We start from the raw sequence: 16,208 nt of genomic DNA on the forward strand, positions 1-16,208 counted from the left end.
AGTCCCGGACCATGTGGCCCCTCCTTCTCTAGGGCCTTATGCCCTGCAATGACTCACCCCACGGTGGCACTGGCTCCCATGCCTGGCCTCATGCTGTGGTTGGAGACCTGAGCTGCCTTGCAGGATCCTGGTCCCTTGTGGACCCTCCATGCACCAGCACCTACACTGCAGCCCAGCCTCATGCTGTGGATGGAGACCCAAGCCACCTCACTGTGACTCCCAGGGTCCTGGTCCCTCACATACCCTCTGTGCAGCGACGCCAGCACTGCAGCCCGGATTCATGTCATGGTTGGAGACCTGAACCACCTCGCTGCAGCCCCCAGGGACCCAGTCCCTCACAGACCCTCCATGCAGTGACACCTGCACTGCCCACCACTTCCATCCAGGGGCAGAATCTTTTGTGCTCTTCTAGGCAGCTGGATATGCCCTCTGGGCAGCTCTCCTAGCTCTTCTTGACCCCGGGACCTCTTCCTTCTTCCTCATCCCACACCGACTGTACCGCATGCTCGGTACGCAGCTATTTATATCCCCTTCTGGGCCCCCACCCTCAGATTGAAAATGAACCATGAGGGGGCTGCAACTGCCGTTCCTAATTAGGTCCACTCCTGCCTCCAAATTTGGAGTAGAGGTGGAGCGGACTCTCCTCCTGGCTCCTCCCCTGTCTCTGATTGGTGGGTTTTTGCCCCACCAATTGGATTTGTGGTTTCCTAAGGCCGGAGAGCCAAGCAACACCTGGCAAGCCTGCTACACAAATCACACAAATAAATAACTTGAGGGGTGTTCTTTGGAGAATGGGCTTTGCCTTTTGAGATTAAAGTACTTTGCTTTATTGCCTTGACTGAGGCCTCTGATTGTGATCTAGTGGTATAAAGTAAGAGTAACTCCTTTGAACGCAATAGTTTATGCGACTATCCCAAAACAGAGCAGCTGAACAGCTACTGAAGCTTCTAGGTTTTTGAAATTATGGTATATAGTAATTACAAACCCACATTAATACAATGGTAACTTTACATGGTTAGTCAGAGAAGTTAGGAAATACATTACAAATATGAATGTTCCTATAACTGTGACTGCACAGCAACAGTTGCCCACTAGTGCAATACTCTACTCCTACTTAGGTAGTTAAAGCCCTATTCCTGCACTGACTTATGCACTTTATATAACTAAATAGTCCCACTGAAATCATTATTTGGCAACCTCCAGAAGCATAAAAGACTCAACATAACTGTGGCCCCTACGACACAGCTGCTTTTATCTGTCAAATATCCTGTCTATCTAATGCGCTGCCACAGCCCTGAAAAATCATGGTCAGGCCTACATTCTACATGATGGAAGCAGAGAGAATGGCTAAGTCTAACTATTTTTCTTGAAGTAAACGTAGCAGTTCTGAAAGCTGCTACTGAGACTATAGAAAACCTTCCAAAGAAGCATGAAATGATAGCATCAGAGACAGCACTTAAAAAAGCAGAGGTGAAAAATGGCTTCGATACTTCAAATAAAGCAACTGCAGAGTAGAGAGGGTTGGAAATTTTCCGACAAACCGTGTTTGAATGAAGAATAACAGTGTGACAAACTGAAGCATTTCACTAAAGCAGTTTTCATTTTATGAAGTTTTGATGAATAACTTAGTTTTGCCCTTCCTACCAAAGTACTTATGGAATGGGATCTATTTACATCCTTGAGAGTGCATGTACACAAGACACTTTTCTGCGTATTAAATGAATCTAATGCATGGTAAAGCATTACTGTCTATATGTGCACAGCAATTACTGTGCAGTAGATTTACTTAAAGTGCTGTTTCCTAGTACACATAGATTCAAGTACTAGAAAACAGCTCTTTAATGTGTCAAAGCACACATATAAACACTGACCAGGAACAAACTGAGGATTGCTCAAACAGCCGGGGGCAACAACTCTTGCCTGGCTAAGCCCTGCAGGGTGGGAGCGCTGTCCCTGTTCTGGGGGCATCTCCCTCTCAGCTGCATGGAGATTGAGGCGGGCTAGGATCTCTCCACAGCTGGGAAGGAGTTGCTTCCAGAGCCAGGACAGCTCCCCCATGCCCTTCGGAGGCCAGGCCTGACCCTCACTCCCCCTGCTAGTCTGGGGCTGCCCCTAGAGCCCCTTGGTAGCCTGGGTCTGGCATTCAGGGGAGTCTGAAGCTCCCCCTGGCTGCTGAAGGGGGCAGGGCAGAAGCAGCCCTAGACTAAGCTGCTCCAATCAGGCTCAGTTTGCACTAGACGCAGGTAGACATGCAGATACAGGCCTTAATGTGCCTGAATTTTCTACTCAGAAAATTCAAGTGCATTAATTGCATTTCTAGACATGCCCCCAGTATCTCAAATTCTCTACTAAGGCCTGCATCCAAAAATACCACTATGGGGCACATCCAGATGAGAGCGCACATGCCTCTTGCCTCACCTCAAACCCCTTTGAGGTGAGGCAAGAGGCACATGAGGGAATGAGCATCTCCATGGGGCAAGAGGCACTTGAGGGAATGAGCATCACTGTGGTTGGCCCCTCGCCCTGGTGCTGAAATGCGTGGCCAGGTCAGGCTGCGTGTTCAGCATCAGGGCTCCAGTGCCATAAATAAGGGGTCGGAGGGGCTGAAGGAGGGGACCATGGGGGGACACCCCACCAGCCCTGCCCACTCCAACTCCCTGACCCCTGCCCTGCCCAACCCTAACCCCCGCCTGCCCCCCGACACACCTGATCACTTCCCTGCCCAGCCCCTCCCCCCTGCCTTCCCCTCCAACCCCAATGATTGCTTCCCTGCCTAGCCCCTCCCCCCTCCAGCCCCCCAGATCCCTGCCGCCCAAATTTAAAAAAAAAAAGTTGGAGTTGCCATCTGACTGACTGGGGCCACGCCCAAACACTGCCGGGTAGAGGGACAGCCCCAGTGGCCCCAGCTCAGGCCCTACTGCCCTGTGCTGCCCAGAGGGCTCTGCCAGGAGGCCCTGGAGCCCCCTTACCCCTGCTTCTAAGGTAAATAGGGGGGGGCTTTTTTTTCTGGGTTTTTTTCTGTTTTTTGGGGGTTTTTTAAGTGATGGTCCCTGGGGTTGTGGGAGTACCCATGGGGGCCTGTGGGTGCAAGATGGGGGGTGAGGCTGGGCAGGGCAGCCATTGGGGGGTCTGGGGGAGTGGGGTGGGGCAGCCATTGGGTGGGATGCAGCAGCTGGTGGGGAATGGGGCCAGGTAGGGCAGCAATCAGGGAACTGGGGTGGGTCATGTGGGCCTTGCAGGGGGGGTGGTAGCCCCTGTAGGGGCCATTTGGCTCCTGTTGAGGGCCTGTAGCCCTTGTGTGGAAACTGAATCCCCTGTTGGGGGGCCTTAACCCCTGTGTGCGGGCCATCACCCTTGTGGGAGGAAAGCAAAATATATATTCATGAATTCATGAAATATGTATTTAGAGTTCACTGTATTATTATGATAAGAGACATGCTTTAACACTGTAGATATATCAATAAAACATTGTCCAACTGATTGCTCTCTCTGTCTCACTCTCTCCCTCTTTCTCTTTATAGTAGTCTTTTGTTTTACTTGTGGAGGAACATGGATTTTGGGGTATTCTATAGAATGACTTTGGGACAGGCTTTGACAGTTCAAAGCAGGCCACCACACCCAGAACATCTTTCAGGCAACAGCTGCCCAGATGGACGGGCAGGGGGCGCATGTGGCAGTAGTGTCGCACAGAAACCAACCCTGCAGCCACAGCCTGCTGGCAGCTGGCCTGAAGGGGCAGATGTCTCTACTGGCTATGCAGTCCCCATCCAGGTCTGGCAGGTGTGTAGCAGGTCACAGCCAGGCAGCAGCCCCCACTGCCAGACCCCTACAGTGGGTAGAGGGTGCAGGGAACTCTCAGGGCTGCTTCAGCAGTCTAACTGGCACAAAGGGTAGTGTCCCCAGGTACCAATTGGCCTGGCCCCAGAAGCTCCTGAGAGCTAGTATCCTTGACCTACTTACCAGGGCAGCTTTTTATTCTGTAGCACAGGTGCTGGCCCCAGGCTCTAGCTCCTCCTGGCTGCAGATCCAAGAGGAGCCAGGCAGGGTTATTTTGCCCCAAGTGGCACAATTTGCTCCACAACAAAGTGTATGTCCAAGCATGTGTGCTGAAGCAAAAAGCCCTGGCTCAAATTTGCACTGCTTCTATTTGAGCTGCTGCAAGTGCACGTTCTTGCATGTGTGGACATGCCCATGAAGGGCAATGGCAGTCTTTCTACAAGAAAATGGATTCTTATTTCTCTCTTTTCTTTCTCCTTTCTAATATTCATTAGAAGAAAGGTAAAAAAAAAAAAAAAAAGAGCTAGCGTGGAAAAGTGAAATGACCCAAAAGCTCATGATATCTACTAATTTGGGGACCTTCAGCTTTGAGTGTCCCAGCTTGATTCTTTGGGCATAATGTTGAAGAATGTGGATCATGTGCAGCTTTCTCTGAGTTCATTTGGAGCTGAGCCAACCATGAGTGACTGGTGCTTCCTCAATCTCTGGGGGGGCACCTGCAGAAACCACCACTGGCTGTCAGGGGGGGCACTGGCCCTATCAACAGCATGTGTCAACCATTGGGGGAACACTGGCCCCATCGGGGGGACATGTGCACCCCCATGCACCCCCTACCAGTCACCTATGGGGCCAACTTTAACTTCACAAGTTGATTCTGAAAAAAGACCATGCCACTCATCTGACTCCAGGCCCCTCACACTGGCATCCAACCTCCCCTCTCCCCCGCCCCCCCACCAAAAAAAACCCAGAGGGACACACAGTGGATATCTGTGGAAAGTTTAAATTTCCCAGAAGGCATTAATTCAACAGATACCCTGTAGCAGAGGCACAGCTATAATCTGGTCCTCATATAATGATGGTTAAGGGAATCTTTTGATGAAATCATCTAGTCCAGCCCTGTACTCAAGGCAGGATCATCCTTGACTATACCATCACAGCCAAGGGACCAACTTGTTCTTGAAAATTGCCAGGGATAGAGATTCTACAACTTCTATAGACAGCCTATTCCAATGCTTGATCACCCTTGTGGTGAGACTTTCTTAACTGAAAAAAAGAAAAGCAAACAAAAACCCAGAAATTCTGTTATATAGAACTATATTGTTCCCAGTAGGATTTGGACCTTTGCTGATGGCAGAGTAGAGGTTCGGATTTGGGTGCATCGCATCTGGCCCCATGGACTTGTACACTTCCAGCTTTTCTAAGTAGTTCCCAACTCATTCTTTTGCCACTGTTGGCTGCTCACCTTCTCCCCAAACTGTGCTGCCAGGTGCCATAGTCTGGGAGCTGACCTTTCCTGTGAAAACTCAAGTAAAAAAGGTATTGAGTACTCCAACCTTTTCCTCACCATCTGTCACAAAATTGCTTCCTCTGTTTAGTAAGGTACTCACACCTTCCCTGATCTTCCCCTTGTTAATGACATACTTGTAGAAACCCTTCTTGTCACCATTTAGGTCCCTTGCTGGCTGCAACTCCAAATGCATTTTAGCCTTCCTGATTTCATCCCTGCCTCAGCAGTAATCTTATACTCCTCTCTAGTCATTTGTCCAAGTTTCCACTTCTTATAAGCTTCCTTCTTGTGTTTAAACTCACTGAAGAGTTCCCTGCTAAGCCAAGCTGGTCTTCTGCCATACTTGCTAGTCTTCCTGCACATTGGGATGGTTCATTCCTGTGCTCTCAGTAATGTTTCTTTAAAGTACAACCAGCTCTCCTGGACTTATTTCCCCCTTAAACTGGCCTCCCAGGGAATCATATCCATCAGTTTCTTGAGTGCATCAAAGTCTGCTTTTCTGAAATCCAGGGTCCTTACTATGCTGCTGTCCTTTCTTCTTCCTCAGGATCCTGAACTCAATCACCTCAAGGTCACTGCTGCCTGAGTTGCCATCCACTTCTACATCCCCCACCAATTCTTCCCTGTTTGTGAGCAGCAGGTCAAGAAGAAATGGCCCCTAGCTGGCCACTCCAGCACATGCACAAGGAAGATGTCCTTAACACTCTCCAAAAACTTCCTAGGTTGCCTGTACACTGATGTATTGTCTTCCCAGCAGATGTCAGGGTGATTGAAGTCCCCCATGAGAACCAGGGCCTGTGATCTGGAAACTTCCACTTGTTGTCTGAAGAAAGCCTAATCTATCTCTTCCTCCTCCTGATATGGTGGTCTGTAGCAGACACCCACAACAATGACACCACCCTTGCTGCTCTCCCCTCTAACCTTAACACAGAGACTTTCAACAGGCCCATCTCCAGTTCCATACTGGAGCTCTGATCAATCATACAGCTCTTTTACATACAGTGTGACTCCTCCTCCTCTTCTCCCCTGCCTGTCCTTCCTGAACAGTTTGTACCCATCCATGACAGTGCTCCAGTCATGTGAGCTATCCTACCAAGTCTCTGTTATTCCAATCATGGCATATTTCCTTGACTGAGAGGACTTTCCATTCTTCCTGCTTCTTTCCCAGGCTCTGTGCACTCATGTACAGACACCAGAGGTAACTAGCCAATTGTTCTTTCTCAGTAAGAACAAGGACGCCTCCCCGCTATTGCCCCCTCCTCCTTATGCTTCCTCCAGATGTCCCACTTCCCCATTTACCTCAGGGCTTTGGTCTTCATCCCCTGGTGATCCTAGTTTAAAGCCCTCCTCACTAGGTTAGCGAGCCTCTCTGCTAAGATGTTCTTCTCTCTCTTTGTCTGCTAGATCCCGTCTCTTCCCAGTAATCCTTCTTGGAACAACATCCTGGTCTAAGGAGCCAGATTGGTACTAGCGGCACCACCTGCACAGCCATGCATTAATCTGCAGGATGCGTTCACTCCTGCCCAGGCCCTTCCCCTTGACCAGAAGGATCAAAGAGAACACCACCCGTGCCCCTGTCCCCTTCACCTTTGCACCCAGAGCCCTGTAGTCACTCTTGATCTGATTAATCAAGTCTGCTCCAACATGTTCTAGTCAAAACATGTCAAAGCACCTGCAAAAGTGCCTTTTCATATTGAGACAGGTTTAAACTATAGGATTTCTTTTCCTGGTTTTACTTGTCTTAGGTTTTAACAAAGATATATATAATAAAAACAAATTTTGATTCAGGCCACAACCACCAGTTTGGACAAGTGGAAAAAAAGAAACATGTTTATCTTTATATAGCCAGATTAATTTAATTAAATACTCTCAGGATAATCAGCATTGCATATTTACCCAATCAATGAACTAGTTTAGTTATCTGCAAATATTGATAAACAATTTTCTCAATTTATTGAGGTTTTCAAAATGTTGCAAAACCAACAAGTCCAATACTGGTGCATGACTGATCTGCACAGAACACAGGCGAGGGACTGCTTAAATTTCACCTCTGTGCCCTGATCTTGTTACAGCCTCTGCAAAAACTGATTTCTTTATGCTGACACGGAGTAGCCTAAGGGCTACCCTACCTTCTGCCAGCCACAAACTGCCCTCAAGAGGATGAAACAACAGCCAAGATTGAATGTGGAGATGCATCATAATTCAGAGTCAGAAGATGTTGGCTTCTTTGCATATAACCTTGTACCCCGGGTGACCGGGGTCAGCAAATAAAGCTGTCTCTTCCCAGTCATCCAATGCTTTTTTACTGCTCCTGAGGCAGCTTACTCAGAATGTGGCATCACCCCTCTTACAGCCTGACCCCATCCTTCTTATTAAGCTGCTTGTTATTCATTTAAGCTAGAGAACATGGAAATCCAGAAAGGAGATTGGTCAGTGATTTCCCTTTAGCTGATATGTACATATCAGCCTTTTCATATTGAGACAGGTTTAAACTATAGGATTTCTTTTCCTGGTTTTACTTGTCTTAGGTTTTAACAAAGATATATATAATAAAAACAAATTCTGATTCAGGCCACAACCACCAGTTTGGACAAGTGGAAAAAAAGAAACATGTTTATCTTTATATAGCCAGTGTCACGGAGTCACAGAGGTGCCCCGTGAGTGTGAGGGGATTGGCAGTGCTGCCAATCACCCAGGCAGCTCAGGTGCCTGGTTGCCGAGGCAACCAGGTGGTCACATGGCCGAAAGAGGGCAGGGCCAGGCCTTTATAACCAGCTGAGGCCGGAGCTGGAAACACAGTTCCCTTCTGCCTGCCGCAGGAGCAGGAGCTCTGCGGCCTGAGTTAGTGGTTGCTACTTTACCACGCTAACCGGCTGCGATGATGCAGGGAACAAGATCACCCTGAGGGAAGGTAGGACTGAGAGACCTGGCGGGGCTTGGAGTTATTATTGGGCGTGTGGAGCCTCTGTTTATGTTGGAGCCAGAGGGCTTGAGTTTGAGTTACAGTTTACACTGGAGGACCGGGTGAGGCTGTAGGGGAGTGAGGAGGCCTCAAGGGGAGCTCCCCAACAGCTTGGGGGTTCCCAGTGCCAAGTTGGGGCACAGTGCCAGGGGCACTATTGTCGGTGCTGCAGGGCACCATATTGCGCCAGGGAGGCGCGGTGTGCGGGGTTACAGACCCCGGCCCATAAGAGTGGTGTTTGCCCAGAGAGGCAACCAGACCCAGAGGAGGGTCAAGGAGACAGGCACGGCTGCGAGTGCCTGTGCCCCTAGCGCAAGGCGCGAGGTGCGCGGTGTCAGCCCAGGGTGGGCAAAGCCCCAGAGGGGGCAAGGCCCCAGAGCGGGGCCGAGACAGGGCGCGAGGCGCGCGGTGTCAGCCCTAGAGAGGGCGAGGCCCAGGCGGGGCCGAGACAGGGCGCGAGGCGCGCGGTGTCAGCCCTAGAGAGGGCGAGGCCCAGGCGGGGCCGAGACAGGGCGCGAGGCGCGCGGTGTCAGCCCTAGAGAGGGCGAGGCCCAGGCGGGGCCGAGACAGGGCGCGAGGCGCGCGGTGTCAGCCCTAGAGAGGGCGAGGCCCCAGAGTGGGGCAGGGACAGAACGCGAGGCGCTGGACCCCGGCCCTTGAGAGGGCAAGGCCCCAGAGCGGGGCAGACCAGCAAGGGAGAGCGAGCCGGCCCAAAGGCGCCGAGGCTAGGGCGGCGAGAGCGCTCCAGACCCAAGGCGGAGCCGGCGATTAGCCGGGCGGCGAGAGCACTCCAGACCCAAGGCGGAGCCGGCGATTAGCTGGGCGCCAGCGTGACAGGCCCAGGGCGCGGGGAACGGGCTAGAGATTGGGGCCCGGCCCAAGGAGGCGCCAGGTGGGCGAGGAGCCCCGGGGCCCGAGAGAGAGAACAAGGGCACCCGAGGGGCGAGGGACCATACAAACGTCCCCCAGAACAGCTGCGAGGCTTGGGGCGTGCTGAAGGGGGAGGTTTGGAGGCACGCATAGCCCTGAAGGCGGGACGCTCATAGATACCCCAGTCGGGAATAGGGACAGGAAGAACAAGACCGTCCACTAGGGAAACTGGCAGCCTCCACATTATATATTCAACCATCAAAGTCGTGGCGGGCGAGATTCTGAGGGTGCTACGTCACCCTAACGTGACGGTAGGGGGCGCTAGGGGGTTCACGGCTGCCCCTAGCCGCCGCTCCCTCACAAGTGGTGCATTGGCCAGGAACACCGGCCGTGCACGGGGTAGAACCCGTGAACCCAGACGGGGGAAAAGCGAACCCAGCCGATTAGGGCAGGTGTTATTGTTGGGGCATGGAGGCCCATTACTCAGCGTATGTGGCCAAGACAGGAGGGCACATACGTGAGACAGACGAAGTAACGGCCCTGGAGGGGCTTGGACATTGTTGAGGCACGGAGGCCCATTACCCCGCGTATGGTGCCGAGGCAGTAGGGCACATACGTGGGACAGGTGAAGGCCAGTCCCTAGCGGGGCTGGAAGAGAATATGGAGGACCTCAGGGGCAGACTGAGGTGTGAGGAGCTGGAGGAACAACTGCTCCAGCTCAGACAGGAACTGGAGGTAGCCAATATCTGGCGAGAAAGTGCAGAGGCTAGAGCAGCCGCTCTGGAGCGACAATGGTCGCCGGGCAAAAAGAGCGGGGTTGCTAAGGAGATCCGACGCTTCCTAACGGAGGAGGCGGCGAAGGCGCGGAAAGTAGAGCAGCGAATAGCGCTCGAAAGGGAGAAGAGCCTAGAACGGGAATACCAGCTCGGCGTTATGCAGGCAGAAGTGGGACGCTGGAGGGAACGGGCCCTTGAGGCCAGTGAAACCCCAACAAAAGCGAAAACAAAGGTACAGCAGAGGTTGGAAGTGTCTAGGGATCTGATTACGACCTTACGGGGAGAGATCCAGGCTCGAGAGGAGCAGATCCAAGTCCTTCAGGAGGACTTGGAGACTTGGCGGGAGAGAGGCCTGAAAGCCGAGAGGGTGATAGATCAGTATCAAGAGGAGCTCACCCAGAACCGTAGTCAACTCGAGGAGTCTAGGAAGCTTTGGGAGGCGCAGTACGATAAAGTGAAGGCCCTTGTAGAAAAGGGCGAGGAAAAAGAGCCTGGTAGAGCAGGGAGTACAAACCTGGGAGAACTCAGGCAGCCTGCAAAAAGAATTGGAGGCTGTAGAGGAGCGGCTACAAGGCTACCTAAGGGGTGTCCGGGAGGAACTCCAAGAGAGGGAAGCCCTTATCAAGACCCTGAGGCAGACCGGGCCTCAATTAGAGAACTTTCAGCGCCAACAAATGCAGTGGCTTACGGAGGCTAAAGACCAGCGGGCTCTAGAAGCCCAGAGGGTCCAGCAGCCTGAGGAGCTAGGAGAACAAGTGCAGGGTCTGCTGATAGAAAGAGACCATCTCAAGGAGCAGACAGCAGCACTCGAAACGCTCCTAACGGAGAGCCAGGTCAAGGAAACATCTCTTATGGCCGAGAGAGGGCAACTGCTACAAGAGTTGCAAACCCTGAAGGAAGGGCTGCAAGGGTTACAGCCATACCAGGGGGACCGACCGCAGTCCTCCGAGGTAGGCAGCCAAACTACCGAGGAAATGGTACGGGTGCAGCAAGGTAAAGAGACAAAAGGGAAAGATCTGATGGATCGGGGAGTGCAGACCACCAGGAGATCAGGCACCTGCGAGAGAGCTTGAAGCTACGAAAAGGCGTTTGCAGGAAAAAGAAACCCTCAGTGAAGTCTCGAATCGGAGTAGAGCCCAAGGTAAAGAGCCCCAGTTAGCACAGACCCAGGGGTCAGTGAAGGGGAAATCTCCCAGAGGGAAAAACAGGACTATTCTGGGGGTGACAGTGAACCCAAACGGCCAGGAGGCCTGGTCCAGAAGGGGGACCCCTCAGTCAGGGGACTAGACGCTTCGCATAAGGAGACCCAGGTGGACTTCTTTGAATGTTGGGAGTCAAAGTGGGCCCGGTGGCAAGAACTTCACCTGCAGGGCTTAGCTCAGTTAGAGCAACGATTAGGAGACCTGGTGAGAAGGCCAGACAGGCTCTGTGCCCAAGGGGACTCCCGTAACAAACTACGCGGGCGTCAGGCCAGAGGTAGGGCCAGGGGAGCTACATCACCCCAGCAGGGACAGGAAACCCAGGGCGGCGCGAAGAGCACCGCAGCGCACCCAGGGAACCGGAATCCAGTGACCGGGAAGAGGCCGTGTTTATATATGGCCGGGATACCCCGACAGGTTAGGTGGAGAACACTTAGGCACCTCATAGAAAGGAAGGTGGGGAAAGTGGCCTGGGTCCAAATTTATAAGGGCCCAGGAGGAAGATCCACAGGCCGAGGTAAGGTGGAATTCTGGAGTAAGGAGGAAGCCCAACAGGCGCAAAGGTGCCAGTGGGAGATTTGGGGAGCACTCCAGGATGCCCAGGCACAACAAGAGAGCCGAGCGTCCCGACGAAACAGCAGGCCGGAAGAAACCCGAAAGGGGACCACGGAGTGGAAATCCTGGAGGGCGAGCTGAAGAGCAGCGGACGAGGTAGGGAATGTACCGAGGGCTGCTAGTGTGGGGGGGCTACCTGTGGCGGGTAAACCCCAGGAAATCCCGCATGGTGCACCCCCGGGTAAAAGGCGAGTTGGGGGCGCCTTAAAACCTCTGCCACCCCAAATTAGATGCTGCTAGAAGCCCCATGGGATCATTCCCAACAATGGGACATCTCGTGGAGAGGCTGAAGAGTCCCTCCCCAATGAGTTGGGAACTTAAGGGGGGGGGTATGTCACAGTCACAGAGGTGCCCCGTGAGTGTGAGGGGATTGGCAGTGCTGCCAATCACCCAGGCAGCTCAGGTGGTCACATGGCCGGAAGAAGGCAGGGCCAGGCCTTTATAACCAGCTGAGGCCGGAGCTGGAAACACAGTTCCCTTCTGGCTGCCGCAGGAGCAGGAGCTCTGCGGCTGAGCTGAGCAGCCTGAGTTAGTGGTTGCTACTTTACCACGCTAACCGGCTGCGATGATGCAGGGAACAAGATCACCCTGAGGGAAGGTAGGACTGAGAGACCTGGCGGGGCTTGGAGTTATTATTGGGCGTGTGGAGCCTCTGTTTATGTTGGAGCCAGAGGGCTTGAGTTTGAGTTACAGTTTACACTGGAGGACCGGGTGAGGCTGTAGGGGAGCGAGGAGGCCTCAAGGGGAGCTCCCCAACAGCTTGGGGGTTCCCAGTGCCAAGTTGGGGCACAGTGCCAGGGGCACTATTGTCGGTGCTGCAGGGCACCATATTGCGCCAGGGAGGCGCGGTGTGCGGAGTTACAGACCCCGGCCCATAAGGGTGGTGTTTGCCCAGAGAGGCAACCAGACCCAGAGAAGGGTCAAGGAGACAGGCACGGCTGCGAGTGCCTGTGCCCCTAGCGCAAGGCGCGCGGTGTCAGCCCAGGGTGGGCAAAGCCCCAGAGGGGGCAAGGCCCCAGAGCGGGGCCGAGACAGGGCGCGAGGCGCGCGGTGTCAGCCCTAGAGAGGGCGAGGCCCCAGAGTGGGGCAGGGACAGAACGCGAGGCGCTGGACCCCGGCCCTTGAGAGGGCGAGGCCCCAGAGCGGCCCCGAGGCCAGGGCGGCGGCGAGCGCGAGCCGGCCCCGAGGCCAGGGCGGCGGCGAGCGCGAGCCGGCCCCGAGGCCAGGGCGGCGGCGAGCGCGAGCCGGCCCCGAGGCCAGGGCGGCGGCGAGGCTGCGGCGGCGAGCGCGAGCCGGCGGCGAGGCTGCGGCGGCGAGCGCGAGCCGGCGGCGAGGCTGCGGCGGCGAGCGCGAGCCGGCGGCGAGGCTGCGGCGGCGAGCGCGAGCCGGCGGCGAGGCTGCGGCGGCGAGCGCGAGCCGGCCCCAGGGCGGCGCCGAGGCTGCGGCGGCGAGCGCGAGCCGGCGGCGAGGCTGCGGCGGCGAGCGCGAGCCGGCCCCAGGGCGGCGCCGAGGCTGCGGCGGCGAGCGCGAGCCGGCGCCGAGGCTGCGGCGGCGAGCGCGAGCCGGCCCCAGGGCGGCGCCGAGGCTGCGGCGGCGAGCGCGAGCCGGCGCCGAGGCTGCGGCGGCGAGCGCGAGCCGGCGCCGAGGCTGCGGCGGCGAGCGCGAGCCGGCGCCGAGGCTGCGGCGGCGAGCGCGAGCCGGCCCCAGGGCGGCGCCGAGGCTGCGGCGGCGAGCGCGAGCCGGCGCCGAGGCTGCGGCGGCGAGCGCGAGCCGGCACCGAGGCTGCGGCGGCGAGCGCGAGCCGGCCCCAGGGCGGCGCCGAGGCTGCGGCGGCGAGCGCGAGCCGGCGCCGAGGCTGCGGCGGCGAGCGCGAGCCGGCGCCGAGGCTGCGGCGGCGAGCGCGAGCCGGCGCCAGGGCGGCGCCGAGGCTGCGGCGGCGAGCGCGAGCCGGCACCGAGGCTGCGGCGGCGAGCGCGAGCCGGCCCCAGGGCGGCGCCGAGGCTGCGGCGGCGAGCGCGAGCCGGCACCGAGGCTGCGGCGGCGAGCGCGAGCCGGCCCCAGGGCGGCGCCGAGGCTGCGGCGGCGAGCGCGAGCCGGCCCCAGGGCGGCGCCGAGGCTGCGGCGGCGAGCGCGAGCCGGCCCCAGGGCGGCGCCGAGGCTGCGGCGGCGAGCGCGAGCCGGCGCCGAGGCTGCGGCGGCGAGCGCGAGCCGGCGCCGAGGCTGCGGCGGCGAGCGCGAGCCGGCCCCAGGGCGGCGCCAAGCGCGAGCCGGCCCCAGGGCGGCGCCGAGGCTAGGGCGGCGAGCGCGAGCCGGCCCCAGGGCGGCGCCGAGGCTAGGGCGGCGAGCGCGAGCCGGCCCCAGGGCGGCGCCGAGGCTAGGGCGGCGAGCGCGAGCCGGCCCCAGGGCGGCGCCGAGGCTAGGGCGGCGAGCGCGAGCCGGCCCCAGGGCGGCGCCGAGGCTAGGGCGGCGAGCGCGAGCCGGCCCCAGGGCGGCGCCGAGGCTAGGGCGGCGAGCGCGCTCCAGACCCAAGGCAGAGCCGGCGATTAGCCAGGCGCCGGCTAGAACCCGGCCCAGGGGCGCCGGTATCAAGCGGCGCTAGTGAGTCGGACCCAGGAGGTGCCAGCGAGTAGCTGGGCGCCAGCGTGACAGGCCCAGGGCGCGGGGAACGGGCTAGAGATTGGGGCCCGACCCAAGGAGGCGCCAGGTGGGCGAGGAGCCCCGTGGCCCGAGAGAGAGAACAAGGGCACCCAAGGGGCAAGGGACCATACAAACGTCCCCCAGAACAGCTGTGAGGCTTGGGGTGTGCTGAAGGGGGAGGTTTGGAGGCACGCATAGCCCTTAAGGCGGGACGCTCATAGATACCCCAGTCGGGAATAGGGACAGGAAGAACAAGACCGTCCACTAGGGAAACTGGCAGCCTCCACATTATATATTCAACCATCAAAGTCGTGGCGGGCGAGATTCTGAGGGTGCTACGTCACCCTAACGTGACGGTAGGGGGCGCTAGGCGGTTCATGGCCGCCCCTAGCCGCCGCTCCCTCACAGCCAGATTAATTTAATTAAATACTCTCAGGATAATCAGCATTGCATATTTACCCAATCAATGAACTAGTTTAGTTATCTGCAAATATTGATAAACAATTTATAGGCTACAAGTTTCCAATCAATACAGAGCAGTCTGGTGTGGAGCATATCTCCAGTGGAACAAACTACCTCAAGCAATAGAGTTTGCTTTTGGAAGTAAGTAATATTCACAACAAATGACCAAGATACTTTTGATACTACACTCTTACTCTACCACTATGATAATTATGTACTAATGAGGCATTTATCAGGATGCAAATTTAAATTACTTTACTACAGGTTTTACACCCACTTTCTGACATCCAATTTATATATCTTCATAAGTCATTGCAGAATGCATGTATACTGAGTATGGGTGCATGTCTGGGCTTATGGACTTCAACAAATAAGCTGTCTTTACATAGGTTCTGGACTGAGGTGCAGGGTTTTAATTAGAGAGACCCTTGGAGCTGCTCTATTTAAAGAACCCCCAGTGCCTCATTATTAAGCATCGCACTCTTTGAAATGACAGTTTGATGAGCTGCCATTTTGAAATGTAGGGATGCTGAATACATGACACCAAGACTGCTGAAGAGTTCTAATTAGATGAATCGGCTCCAACACGTTCTAGTTAGAACACATTGGAGCAGGTGTCAGGCACTTGTATAAGTGCCCATAGGTGCTAAAATCACTAAGTGCAAAAAGACACTAGGTTCAGATATCACTCTCCTCCTATCTCAAAAAAACAGATATCATTCTGAATTTTGCAACTTGAATTCATCTTCTATTAATTCACATTTTAAGTAGACTACCATTGATTTAATTAAATTTGAATGGACCATGACATGTATTATACGTGGCCTCACTTTGGTGAATGCAGTTCACCAAATCAGCCCCCTGCAAAATGAAGCAAATTTCTCTTTGGTTCCCCATTGTAGAGAAAATTTCTGTTAGTCCCTTGGAGCAGGACTGTGCAAACAGATGTTCCTTCCTGCTAAGAACAATAAACTCCACTAAATGTGTACAAGAACAGCATGTTGGTTTTGAATTAAAAGACAAGGCATAAGAAAAAAATGCTCTTGTGTGCTGAGCAGTCACAGAAAACAGACATTGTTGCAGCCATACTAAACAGTAGGTTCACCAGGCAGCAGGCAGATTCTTAACAGTGGAAAGAAACTGTGCCATAAAAATGTTACTGAGAATGTCACAACTGAGTGATATGTATCCTCTATTCCCTGAAGATACCCACCAGCACTGGTCATCCTGAAAAAAAAATAGTTTTCACATGTTTTCAAAATATGAAATCCAACAGATGTACTTGAAACCTGGCTTTTAGATGTGAATAAAATTAGCCAAAGAAATGAGCAGAGATAGCACCAATCATCTTTGTGGATGGGTTTGTCTATAATCAAAGAACTGGTGGTTTGGTCCTTTTTTTC

The sequence above is a fragment of the Crocodylus siamensis genome, chromosome 1, assembly GCF_052110815.1.
Source record: "Crocodylus siamensis isolate JL-2025a chromosome 1, ASM5211081v1, whole genome shotgun sequence".
Lineage (NCBI taxonomy): Eukaryota > Metazoa > Chordata > Crocodylia > Crocodylidae > Crocodylus > Crocodylus siamensis.